Here is a 13,691-nt window from a genome sequence, read left to right on the forward strand (position 1 = left end):
GTCAAGGAAGCAAACAAAAGCGTGACAACGCCCGCGAACAAAGTATGGGGTGTATGGCTATGATGTTCTGGGGTCGAAGGGGCCCAATGCCCACTTAGAAGGTATCACATTCCCACAAATCTTCGCGTATCAAGACATCCACATCGTGCGAAGAGCCTTTCCGATCCAAATCAGGAACACCACTGCACGTTTCGCGCAGGCACGAGGCTGAGCCCCACTGGCTAAGTGGAGGCGAGGGTTTTACCTTTGTCAAAGCGGAGGCGGGTGTTTTACCCTCCTAGCCCCCACCCCCCTCCCGCCCTTCCCGAGGAGCAACTGATCAAGACCCTTTGGTGCTTTCGTAAGCCTGATGAAGGCCAGGCGTCTGGCCAGGACAGATGTGTATTATTGATAGCTTCCTTGCTTTTTTCCCAAGTTGAGTTCTATTTGTTTTGACTCGTCCGCTTATTTGAACTTTGCATTTTGCTGCTCTGCTTTTAACTTGTTGCCGCGTTGGCTGTTATGTTGTTAACTTCTATCACTTTTGAATGTTAGTCCAGCCTTGATTTTGCATTTGGGTTGTGTCCTTTTGACTTTTCGCCATTTGTTTTTGTTCGGTTCTTTTGTCCTTTCGACTTCTTCCTCATTTGCGTTTACCTTCTTGCCATTTGCCATTTTGTCAATGAATTTTTGACTTTTTTCTACCCTCCTACATGCGGATGTGCTGTGGAGGTGGCTTGCTACAAAGGTCTGAAAAACCAGCTTATCTGTTTTAATGAGTAATTTTTAACCCATCGTGATAGTAAACGCTGCCATAGGGCCTATGGATTTCATCACATATAGTCATACGTCGAAGCAAAGCAGTAAAATGAATGGTCCAGAAGCATCATTTGAGACGAATTGATTTAACTGGCCAACGCTCTACTCACTATGACAAGATTAGCTACTGTCCAGCTTTGAAATCCTGCTCGACAAGTTCTTACCGCGGCTAGCTTGATGGTAACTATTCCAAAGGCTTCGAGAAGCCCTCCTTACCGTCACTGAAAACAAGAGCACTCTAATATCCTCACCGTCACTTATCAATGCTGCCGCAGTGTTTTGCGATGTTTCGGTGAGACATGCTACGTAGGCCATACATCTAGCACCACACGATTCTCCGCTCAATTTTCTATCAAGACCTAACAATTTATTGCCGCCGGCACGTGGTCGTGGAGATGTGAGCGCGGTTTCGAACGGCTGTGTGACTGTTTCGCGCGGTGCACATTCTCCCACCGCATGTGCAAAGCCCATGGGCCAAAATCCCACTTGACAGCACGTGTCGGGCGCTGACCACTGGCCGCATTGACACGAAACATGATGCTGCACGTTGTCCCGTAATCACACATCGTGTCGAAACTTTGCCATTCAGGGACACTTCGTTCGGCGTGAGCACGACGCAGCACAAAATGAGATAGCCAGACAGACATACAGACGGACGCAAGGACGGACGGACAGAAATACAAGCATAGTTGTGATAGTAATAGCAGAGAGATAGCTCCCTCCTCCTCAGCTCCCAGAATAAGGGAAGAGTACATTACAAAGTACAAGGACGGCCGCCCACTCCGCTGATTGAAAGTTGAGGTAATTTGAGGTGTGCTGTCTGCTACTGCCGAGGTAGGCGATTGGCAAATCAGCAAAGGCTACTGTTTCATCTAATTACGCACCGAGCCAGCAGCATTTTGAAGAAAGTTGCCCATGTACAAGAGCTTATTTTGTAAAATATGTCTACAAGGTGTTCTTTCTGATGTTATGATATTCAATGATATGATACTGACAACATATGATACTCACAACAATGGGTGGGCTTGACGACGCCACACGCGATGCGATTTTCATCACTGACAACTGATCTGATCCAGCCCACAGTGCGGTGATAAGTCTGTTTTCGCTTTTTGAACCTTGTTCATATCATTTTATTTTGTACCTTTTGTGTGGGCATTTCATGCTGCACCTGCATGATCTGACACCGTAAAAGTCAACATGTGGATGAGTTCCAATACACTGATACTGATACTGATGCTGATCTTAACCGATGGCTTTTCCTTCCTCAGCTAACTCTTTAATGCTTCTTTAAGTGCATAACCCATCTAGCTTAAGGGCAATGTTCCACATTTGTGAAGCGTTTTGAACTGAAATAGCCATCTTGAGCACATTTTGATGCAGTTCACGGATATACCCCTTTTAAGACCGAAAGCGCTCTGGTTCCGTAGTTACCCGCCCGCAAAGTACAAAAAGGCTTAGTTAGTCTTTTTTTCAAAATTGCGTTCTGATTAATGATGCCATAGAAACGTCAATAGATCCCAGTGATACTACAGGCTGTTTTTTGTTTACGATCAAAACAGCATGGCCGCTGGTACCTTCGCAAAGGTGACCATGCTGCACACGTGGTACAGTCCGTGGAAGGTGGTTGGCTGTGAGTAAAACTTTGACTGCTGAATGCGTGTCGCGAACACAAGCGTGAGCAATTTTGGGTTGTGCGACGCTCGTCGTGAACGGGTCACTTTTTCTTATTTCTAGACCACAGGTCAATGTGATAGAAAAGAACACCACCGTCTGCAAAGAAGCACGGCACGCAAAAAATGGCCACTCTCCTGAATTTATAAAAAAGAAGATGCGACGGCCAATCTGTCTTTTTTTCCCGTTGGCTTTCTACTAACGTAGCTCTTACAGACAGCTAGGTTAGCGCCTTGTGTACCGGAGCACAGAACCTTGCCCGGGTTTATGGGTTAGCAAGGTGTTATTAAATTAGGGAAACATTACAGCAATTTTAGATATATATTTCTCCAAGTATTTCACACATATGGTACAACAAATTAAATCTTGAACCAAAAATTGCGTTTTAGTCCCGCGAGCTGTGCAAATGTGAGATCACACTTATTTGCTAAAAGAGTGTGAATCGGGGGCTCGAAATGCGTGTGATCACTGGCGGTGTGTGCCAGTGGCTTGCATTGGTATTGATGTGATGTGGAGTGTGCGTGCGAGGTTTGTTCTCCCCAGAGAGAACATTGTTTTGGATAATCTTCAGTCTACGGAATCCCAATAAAATGTGATATATTAATGCCCGATATATTTATGCCTATTGATATCGGTGCCCGCCTCTGCCTTTATGTTTGTCTTTGAACATGACAAACGAATGCTGGCAAACTGAGAGAAACATTAGCACTTATCTTGGAGGGGTGTACAAAGGCTAGTACTGGTTCTGGTACTCCATTATGAACTTGCCAACATTGTGAACCTATTGAGGTATTACAACACGCAATTAATCCATTGCATGTCATCATATCAGCAATTCAATTTGGCAGTAGAACTCGTGTGTACAGTTCATTAATGGACATCCTCAATATAGACTCACATAATATGGCTTTGCAAAATTGTCTCTCCCTAAAGAATTCTGAAAATATAGAGCTTTATTATTACTTATGCACATTGTTCTGTCTTAACAAATATTGTATGCAAGCGAGCATTGCTCGTGAGTAATCAATGTCACAGTCACCGCAACTTGCGCGGGATGCTGGGTGCTGAGAAAGGTATGGATGGAAGGTAAACGTGTGAGAAAGTATTGCTGTTGGTGCCTTGTGCAGCACTTAATAATATGTCATCATGAGCCTTGTTTGCACTGGCAGCTTCATCAGTTCCTTGCATTTTTGCCCATCCAACCATAACTACATGCAATTGTCATGTCTCCAGCCTTTTGCAAGGTCAGCGTGTTTGCAGTGTCATTTCGCCACACCTAGCATTTTCCTGTTATTTTAGTAAACAACCTAATGCCTGCAGCATGTCGCATGACCATGGAAGTGAAAGATGTGTTTACATCTTTCTCACCTGCGTTTTCTGCATTCCCGAAGCAGGCTTAGAAAGTGATGCCACTTATTGGTCGCCTGCTTTGCTGAAAGTGATTTGTATATTGTATCATGTGTTTTTGGTCAGTCATATGTCAGATGGGAGGTCAACACAAGAGCGCATGTTTGACCTATCATTTCATGCTGGAATTATTATGAAGGCGGTATGGATTGCAAGTCGAAAACCATGTTGTTGCTCATTATGTCACGCCACAGTACAGCACCGAGATAGAGCCACAATGAAGCTATTGACCAGTGCCATTTCACAATGTGCCACATTGATTGAGTACTCGATGTTAAGCATATGAGATAGCAGCTTATAATTTATGAATGACTGGTGAAAATGTATGTGTGAAATGTAACAACACTAAAGGACTGTCTACGGCAAGAATGTCGTTGCACCACAATGATTATATCAGGGTCAACTAATAATTGCATGAATAATCCTAAGCAAAAAATATTGGTAGCACAATCTTGCCATCTTTACCATAGAAATAACAATGCTTTGAAAATCAATGCATGGCAATGTTTCGAATTTATCAATTTTCGCGTAGCACCACATTTCCAGTTACGAACAATAAAATCAATGCTACAAATTTATTAATTTTGGCACGACACGCCATTTCCATCTTGCTAACAACAAGGACAGCGACTGCTGTACACATCACATGATGTCAATGTCAGGACTACAGCGCTGCGCGCAACGATGGGTCGACAATGAAGTATTGACAAAATCATCGACAGCAAATCAGCAACAGCAGCAGCACAGCACATCGTGCTTTGATAATAATCTACCATAAAAGCTGGCGATCGCTACGTTGTGCACGTCAAACAGTCCAATAAAGCTTTCCTTACGGCCGGCACCAAGACAAAAAAATCCCCAAATAACCCACCCACTAATCCGCCCCCCCCCCCCCCCCCGACACAGCCCCCGCGACGACAATGGCCGGTTGGCTTCGGCTTTCTTGTGTTTCGAGGTATTCTTTTAGGTCTGGCTGCGAGATGCTGCCAGGTTTTGCTGTCGTCACAAATCCATTTCATGACGCCATCAAACAATGACGTTATGGGGGAATATATGACGTTATGGACGCTGAGAATGGTATGATCTATCGGTCTCTGGAAAAACAAACCCGTTTCAAATGCATATCTACTAATCATGTCTACCCCTCCACGATGTGCGGAGGAGGTCCCTTGATTAAGAGATGAGAATCTGGAAATAGTGGTCGAAATCCTGGGATCTTTTTGTGGGATGGAGAGGGGCAACCAAGTTCCAGGGGCGCCCACAGTGCAGCGTGATGGAATCCTGGATTCGCCCCCGATTACCTGCCACTTACATGTGCTAATGCTATAACTTTTGATGCATTACACCTGTGAACGCCATAATAAGTACTCAAAGACAGCATCACACAAGGCTCTGCAGCCATTCTTTCGCGTCGTGCATTCATTGCTAACTCTTCCAACTGGTTCTCGCTGACTCACTGGCTTGCGAATCGTGGCCCATCTGGTCACTATGGGTCGATGCAAAGTTAGTGTGCCTGCTAGGGCGTCAAGGATCCTCCTGGCACCCAATGTGTGGCCCCTCTCCTGACCCTGGTGGCAGTGGTGACGTATACACCGAAGATTTTAATATATACCCTGCCCCCTGGTTACCATCTTGGCTTTCCTTTTGGCACCGCCGCTACACGCTCCCCCCCCCCCGCCCCTCCCTCCTCAGCAAGCGTTTAATCCTCGATATGGCCCTTGTAATCGCCAATGTCCAAGCTAAAGCAGAGGCCAAATATTATTCACATCCTGCCTTTAACAGCTTGCTGTTGCATTTTCCGTACGTACAGTTGTGGTGGACACCTCGGTGCTGTGACCTGACCTGTCCTGAGCTGTCGGGATAACAACCGGCAGCCGAGGGCTAGCGGCCTGGCCGGAAGACCGTCTACCGTGGAGGCGGAGGAGACGACAGTGGTAGGTGCAGGGGTAGTGGGGGCCGTGCTGCTACGGGCGTTGTCATACACATTGTTGTCTCGGCCACTGGGCCTGGTTGAGGGATTCCCGCCAAATGTCTTCCTGCAGCATTCCATGCGGCAGGTGCGCGATTGCGGTGTCATGCTCACGTCGTGCTGGGTTCCGACCCGAAGGCGGGACATGTAGGAGGAGGGCACAAAGAAGCTGCCGATTGGCGGTGATGGCACGCAGGTCCAGTGACTGCGTGTGGTGCTGGAGGGCCGTCGAAAGTTGACGCGAGGGTGTGTTATGGCTGCTTTGGAGACATGAACTCACGCGTTTGACAAAAGGGATGCGTCGTTCTGCTGTGGAATATTTTCTAAGATGCTTCATTCTGTTGTGCTGTGTTATGGCTTCACAAGCGAGTGTTTTGCAATCTTGATTTGGAATTTTTGGTTCTTGTCAAAACCGTATGTAAGTGGAGATGCGTCGTTCTGCCATTGAAGACATTTCTCTGCTATAGGACACGTTGTTCTGCAATGGAATGCGTCATTCAGCTGTGGGGTGCGTCGTCCTGTCGTACTGTCTTCTGACGACACGATATTATGTTTTGACGCGTCTCTGGCGTATGTTGATGGGGAAGCGTCGTTTTGCTGTGGGATGCGTGTCTGCTGAGATGCGTCGCCTTGTTGTTCTTATGCAGATGCGCCATTATGTTGGGCTACGTCATAACTACACGACTTTGCGTTGTTGCGCTGATCTAAATGTGTCCGTTTTCGTATTTCGTGGGTATCGATAGAAATACGTCCACAGACTGCAAGCAGAAATGCGTTGCGTGGCTGTGCATTGCAAGTTTATTAACATGATGACTGAAAAATGCGTCAGACCCTCGAGAGTGCCCAGAGACCATGCAGGCGTCTGTTTCGTCTGCAGCGAGTGACATTTTACGGGGACCTTAGAGGTGGCCCTTGGTCTCGGGACGTTTTTTTTTATGGTTCTCGGCGTTAATGCAAGTTGGCCTCGGTGCGGCGTGAACGCGGCGGTGAAAGACGCCGCCCCGCTGGATGCCCCGCTCCCCGCTATTCTTCCTGCTCCGGACTTGCAATTAAGCACGCGGTCGCGAGACGCAGTCTCGCCGGGCCACCCGCTGCGCTCGCACCCGGACGTCTCGCCCCTCGATGATGTTGTCGACAGGGCCCTAAGCTGCTCTTCCGGCGCGGCCTGTGCGCGCAGACGCCTTGCCCGTCCCGTCGACACATCGCTGGCCGCCTGGCTTAGCGATCCAGTTGCTGTACAGAGTCGGCATTGTAGCGGGGGGGGGGGGGGGAATATGAATGATACCAAAACAAGAATATATACACACATACGCGGCATGGTATTTGTCAAAATTTCAAACCCGCCTTGCACGATTTCTTTCCTCCTTTTTGGTGCTGTTCTATTGCGCTTTTCTTGCAAGGTAGAAGTGGTCAGGTGATGGCCGGTGCAGTGGCTGGGCAGGTCATCCGTGTGTTGGGTCTAGTTCTGAGAGTTGTTGATAACCCCGTCTGGCGGTGGCACATATCCACGGGGTAGCTGGAGCGTCGGAGCGAACACAACTTGAATAAGTAAAAACAAAGGCCTGAACGTCTGACGAAGCCGACGCACGCGATGCATGGCTGCCGTCGTGCAGCAAGCAGCGGATGAGACCACCAATGATCAGCGTTCACGGCACGCTTCACAGTGATAACGATAATGATACGCTTCACAATGATAATGATACACTAATAATACTAATACGCTATGGACGGTACCGTACCGTGCCGTACGCTGACGGTGCCGTACCGGCGGTACCGTACCGTACACTACGCAAGGCAGACGTCCCATTTTCGGCAACCTTTAAGGATGGTCCTGACCACGCGCTTGCCGGCAGGAGTCCTGCCGTAGTACGTAGGCATGCATGTAGAGGCTTATAAGCCTCTGCATGCCCAGAAACCAGTATTAATACCGGTTCCTTTGACTCGGAGGCCAGGCAATGGCTCCGACGACTCAGGGTGAGGGGGTGCCCTCGAAGTGGGAAATCGCACCGAAGCATCAAAGCAAAATGACGAACGGTACCCGTCACTCAACTGCCGAGGGCGCTTGCTGGCGCTGTGTTAATCCTGGGGCAGGGCCATCACTCCTCAATCGCTGCCGCCGTCTGGGTGGGAGTTGGAAAAGAAAAACTCAACCGAAGTCAGGCTTGAACCACGTCCTCCCTCCAAAATCGACTAAGGTATCAACCTACTGCACCACCGAGGAATTCAGAATGGGTAAATATGCGTAATTAAAGCTTCCATTAGTGCTTATGTTTACGGTATCTATGGAGGTTTCTGGTCTCTATGTTCTGGCGTTTTGGAATGTTGAACAAGATATGCATGGGCATGCATGCATGCATGCATCCCACTTTCTATCGTTATGTTACGTGTACTGCGAAAACCCCATTCAATGCGCAATTTCTACACAATACGTTCGAAATTCTTGAGACCTGCAGTGCCGCCAATTGGCTGGCGTAAGATGCCAATCGCCTTAGAGCGGTTTTGATCCACCTGCCTCTTAGCCCAGACGCTTTCCGCTTTGGAGCTGCGCTGTGGGCTAAGACGATGAAATAGATTGACGGGGAAATCAGCATGCGTCACGGCCATTAAGCTTCCGCTACAGGGGTGCAGGGTATGGGGGCTGAGCGGAGAAAATGAATGAACTCACCCCTAAGATACATAAAATGGGTGACTTGGTAAGTTTGACCCGCATCGCTCTTACCGTTACAAGGTTGGAGTCGTCCCCTCTTCCTCCCCCCCCCCCCCCCTCCGAACTGAGTCGGAAATTACAGCCGCTGTTCCGCGCTCCGCGCACGTTCTCGGCGGGTGACACCGTTGGGCGTCACTACCATTTTGTTGGACATGGATGGTCAAAAGCAGGATTCAGTGATCGACTTAGGGTCGGTGTTATGACAAACGAGTATTTGCAGATCCTCCCCATGGAATGTCTGCCAACCCTGCTGCCATCCACTAACGAGTTTTCAAATTACACCACATGGTCCAGCATGAAGCAGCAGAAATCGACCGCATGTCCGCCGCCGTCAGGATGATGACCATCATTAGCATATACTCATTACGATCAGTTTTATATACATGGCTTTATGTTTTATTTAACACGACGGGTTGTATGTCACACGATAAAAAAGATGATGTAGATATGTTGGAAACACTACGAACAAAGGAAACAGCTCGGGGCGTAAACTAAGTGTTCCAAATTTCAATGGGGTTTTTAACTGAAATGGATATCTTGAAGATCATTCCGTGCGGTTCACAGCCCCGCCCTTTTTAAGACCCAAATCCTTCTAGTTTTCAGTACACGCCCGCGAAGAAAGAGAGACTATTAAGGGTAGGGTATTTCAATGTCAACTTGGCATTTAGGACTTCATAATAACGCCATTCAAATTCTGTCATTTAACAAGACATGTAGCCATCAAGGCCAAGAAAAGCATAATGACGGAGTTCATATCTGGCGTCCGTGAGCACGATTTCCCGGTATAACGGCCGTCAACCGGCTGTCAATCAATGTTGCGTACGGTACGAAGACGCAATCAAGCAATTGCGCATCGAAGGGCACATTTGCTTAACGGAAAAACCGTGTTGTTGAAAGCAGTCTTTTCTACTTAAAAGTATATCAATAAGTGGGCTTATTTCATCATATCTGATACTTGTCTCAATATCTTCAAACATAAAATATCCCCTTTAAACGCTATCGCTATAAGCATGTTACACTTATAAAATCTTGCCATGACCACCAGACCTCCCTGGGGGGGGGGGGGGGGGGGGGGCACAACGGCTGGCGGCAGGCGGCTCCCGAACGAGGCCTCGTAATATGGAAAAGCCTCGCGCCACATAGACAGCCAGAAAAAAAACAGCTTCAACGAGGCGACCATCTTCGAACGGGCATCTTAAGCCAGCAAAAAATATCATCCTCCATCAATATCATCCTATTATCATCCTTCACACCCCTAGTCGTCCAGGGGGATGTTGGGGGGTTACCTTCGACCGCATCCTGTCCTGTGATTCGGACATCCGAAGTAGTCAAGAGTGCAATGCCATGCCGCTTTGCCCATGATGATATCAAATTCGTCACTACTTCACACCCGCAAACCAGTTATCAGAGCCCGTGCTTTCCCTCTCACCTTGTGCTGCCTTTCAGTCTGGACCGCATGGTCGCTGCCTGCTATCTCAGCCGAGTGTAAAAACAAAATTTCGCGTGGGCGTGGGACCGGGACATCTCGCCGGTCTTCGAGTCGTTGAGCTGGCGCGGCATGAGTGACCTTGTCACACACCGCTTTCTGAGCTTTTAATGTCCCCTCGTACCAGTGGCGGTCCGGTCGCTGCCTGCCCCCCCCCCCCCCCCTCCCGTTTCCTCGCACCGCTGTTAGCGCGTCACGGGCTCGGTGTTGGCCACCGCTTTGGGGTTCCTCCCTTTCCAGCTTAGGCATCCCGAAATATAGTGCGAAGGACAGTTAGTACGATGTCGTACTTAACGTGTCGTGTCATACCCTACAGTACGTTGGGAGCCGGGAGCCGGTCTTTATGGCTCACCGCAGCCGTGCTGTGTCCATATCTGGACTTCACGTCCGCCACTGGCAAACTTATCCGGTCGAGATTCAAAGGCGGCGACTGTTCCCAGTGCTGGGTGGGCGCAGTCTCCGTGACCTGGTCACCCACAAGCATAGCCTATCTGTATTCTTAATGACTCGCGGGCTCCGACGGCGATTCGGTCCCGCTCACCCCACGTACCGCTATATGTCAGCGTGTCACCCGGGCAGCAGCGGCGGGCGCCCCTTGACCTGCCAGCTCTTCGCCTGCCAGTAGCAAGCAGGGCTTCCTCGTATTGCGCGGCCTGATCCTGGAGCCGCCTGCCGCCGACCGGCACTGCTTTCGCACCCGTAAGTAGCTTCGTATCAGACTGGACGATATAGACGACCCCGTTGTGTAATCATTGCCGCCGCGTAACATTGTTTACTTGCCGTTGTGTAGCATGTTTTGACGATTTACATTTTCATTAATGTTCTATGTTTAAGGAAGTTGTGTGAGCGACGGGGTGGTTAACGTGCGAATGTGGTCGCGTTGTTGGCGTGTTTTAATATTGCACTCATACTTATAATGTTACTGCACCGGATCAAACAATAGGCCGCTTGTTGGAATGAATCGTGAATAAAATGAACATGAACAGGAACATGAATGTGACCTTTGCCAACATAACACACAGAACAGTGCTTTTGTGCACTATTTTACGATTTTGGTATTATCACTGCCACATCTCCCTTTTATCGAACATGAAGTTCATTAACACGAATCAAACATTATGCCATATATATTGCACGAGTCGTAATGAATGCATGATCATGGTAACCACAGCGGTGGCAGTCACGGGCAAGAGCTCTGCTGTGGAAAGCTGCAGTTGCGCGGTGTAATTTGAAAACTCGTTGACAGATGGTAGCAGAATCGGCAAATATTTTGTGCGCAGCGTCTGCGAACAGTCGCTCGTATGCCATGGGGTTTCAGACGTTGTTGGACATGCACGGCTCCGGGAATAAAGAGTGTAAGTTACTGTGCGCGACACCCACAGACTGTCATGGATACCCAACCACCGGCCGGTAGCCGCAAGGCGCGCTGCAGGCTCCAATGCAGCACTCGCGGTAGACATGTTCGACACGGCTTATGTTGCCTTGTTGGTTGCTGTCAGGTGATTACCGGCTGGTTAAGTTGGCTAGTGTCGAGCGTCACGTTTCCGCAACCGTTCCATTGAATATTTACGTCCGAAGTGAAAGTCGGCCAATTTCAAGGCTTTTCCGCACGTAGACGGCTAGTAACTGTCATGTTTTTTTTGGTGCTGGCGTTCGACTGGTTTGTTTTCATTCTCCGATAATACGTCGTGATCGAATGACGCAACTTCCGTTTCTATTAATTACCTTGGAATAGCGTAACTTGTTGGTTTGTAAGACTTGAAAATCGCTGAAAATGCCAACACACTCCGACAGCAAAAACTAGACCATCGTCGATAAAACATATAAATCGTGTAATTCAAAGCATGCAGCATTCAGCACGAAAAAACACACAAAAACTAAAAATACGTAAGTACACACGGAAAAAATCGCGCAGCTCTTAAAATGTGACAAGCTCTTTCAGCTGCACTCAACTGAATATGATACTGCAGGTTTCATTTTCTTGATCCTTGCCTTCGAAATAAGTACTACAAATATTCCAAATGCATGCAGTTCTGGGCTCCCACTTTTAATGTTCTGCTTATACTTAGACCCCAAAAAGTTGAGGGGGAGGGGAAAAACTGACTTCTGGGACACAACTAAATTGGGCTTTGAGGAGTGCGGGAAGTGCCCCCCCCCCCCCCAAAAAAAACAGGCAAATTGATACCTGTGCTCGCTTCTTACAAACCCATCTCCGACCACGCACCATTGCGACGAGACTACAGAACAAACTGCAAAAAAGCTTAGAATGAAGAAATCGGAGGTCTTTCACCATCTGTTTACGTCAGTGCCACATCGGTTGGACTTGCCTTCAATTACCACACCAGAAAGGCTGACAGCCTGGTATACACAGTGTTGGAAAACTTGACGTTTCCTGGTATAATGTACACCGGGAGATTTTGTACTCCAGGATTGTGACTAGGTAACGTGAAATATATTCTACTCCGTCATGATGCAACAAGAACAGCTTTTGGAAAAAAAACTCATTTTACCTCTTTGTGTCACGACAAAATAAAACAAAAAGGTGCAACAGCCTGAGACTTGCTGCTTCCATCAGGAGCCATGTATTGACATATGCAAGAGCACGGATCTTGCACCCACCAGACTAAGATGGCCAATAACAAGCAGCCTGTGTTGCCACCTAGGTACATGATAAACCATGTATGGAAATGTGAAAAATAAACCATGTGAATGTTGAATGGAACCGCCTTTGAACAATACCCGAAAATGAGAAGCGAGTACCAGGATCGCACCGATCCGTAGATTAGCAAAGCTATCACTTCCTATGCCCTACGCAAACCAACTCAAACATGAGCATGACTTAACCTACCATTGACGACGAACCGTTATTTGATACCGTTGTGTTACCGTTATGACGCATTAACTGCCAGGGAAGCAACGAACATTCATAGAAAGCTGCACGCCCAATCACCTACCGCAGACGGCCGCCTTCCCATGCGCCTCCACTGTGTCATGGTATTGTAAATAATAGAATCACTCGCAATTCAGCGTCGGAAACGTCTCAACTGTCCAGCGGCTCGCGCCCGCCTCCCGGCTCAGGTTGGAGGTTGAGCATAGCAAAACTCTCCAATTGGTTATAATGATTCGTCTCCTCGTGACTGATTTGTCAAGAGCATGAATATTCCGCTCGCACCCATGCTTTGAACAGATTTGTAAACATCTGGAGGGAAGCTGTACAGAGATGGGCATCACGATTATGAAGATGGACTTATTTGTACTCATCCAGAACCGCCATGTGGTTGGATTTTTAGCCACTTCCTGGTAACCGGAGTACAAAAATGTCACGGCAGCTGCGGATTTAAACCGCGTTAAATTTGTCACTTAAGGGTGTGAAATTAAAGCAGGTAGTTCAGGCTTTACAAAAATACCCTTAAAGTCGAAAAAAGTTGCTATAAATGGCACAAAAACTGCTCGGAGACACCCATCTTACTCCGACAAAAAACACCAGGACACCAGAGTAACATGAACCTATAACTTTGGCTCAGCAAATTAAGGAGAAGGGTTAATGAGGACAAAAACATCGATCAATTGCAACATGAATCATCATATTTCTCAATGATATCGGTTAAATTGTATCAAAACCCATTAATACCTTGTATTATCCGCCGGAG

At 47.8% G+C, this 13,691-nt stretch overlaps 1 protein-coding gene across 1 annotated transcript in view; it reads right to left on the bottom strand.

Annotated features, from left to right (window-relative positions):
* The window catches only part of LOC119101966 (uncharacterized), a 30,268-nt gene that overhangs the window by 15,782 nt on the left and 795 nt on the right, over positions 1-13,691 (bottom strand). The window lies entirely within an intron of this gene.

The sequence above is a fragment of the Pollicipes pollicipes genome, unplaced genomic scaffold, assembly GCF_011947565.3.
Source record: "Pollicipes pollicipes isolate AB1234 unplaced genomic scaffold, Ppol_2.1 Scaffold_2555;HRSCAF=2994_pilon_pilon_pilon, whole genome shotgun sequence".
In the NCBI taxonomy this organism is placed as follows: Eukaryota; Metazoa; Arthropoda; class Thecostraca; order Pollicipedomorpha; family Pollicipedidae; genus Pollicipes; species Pollicipes pollicipes.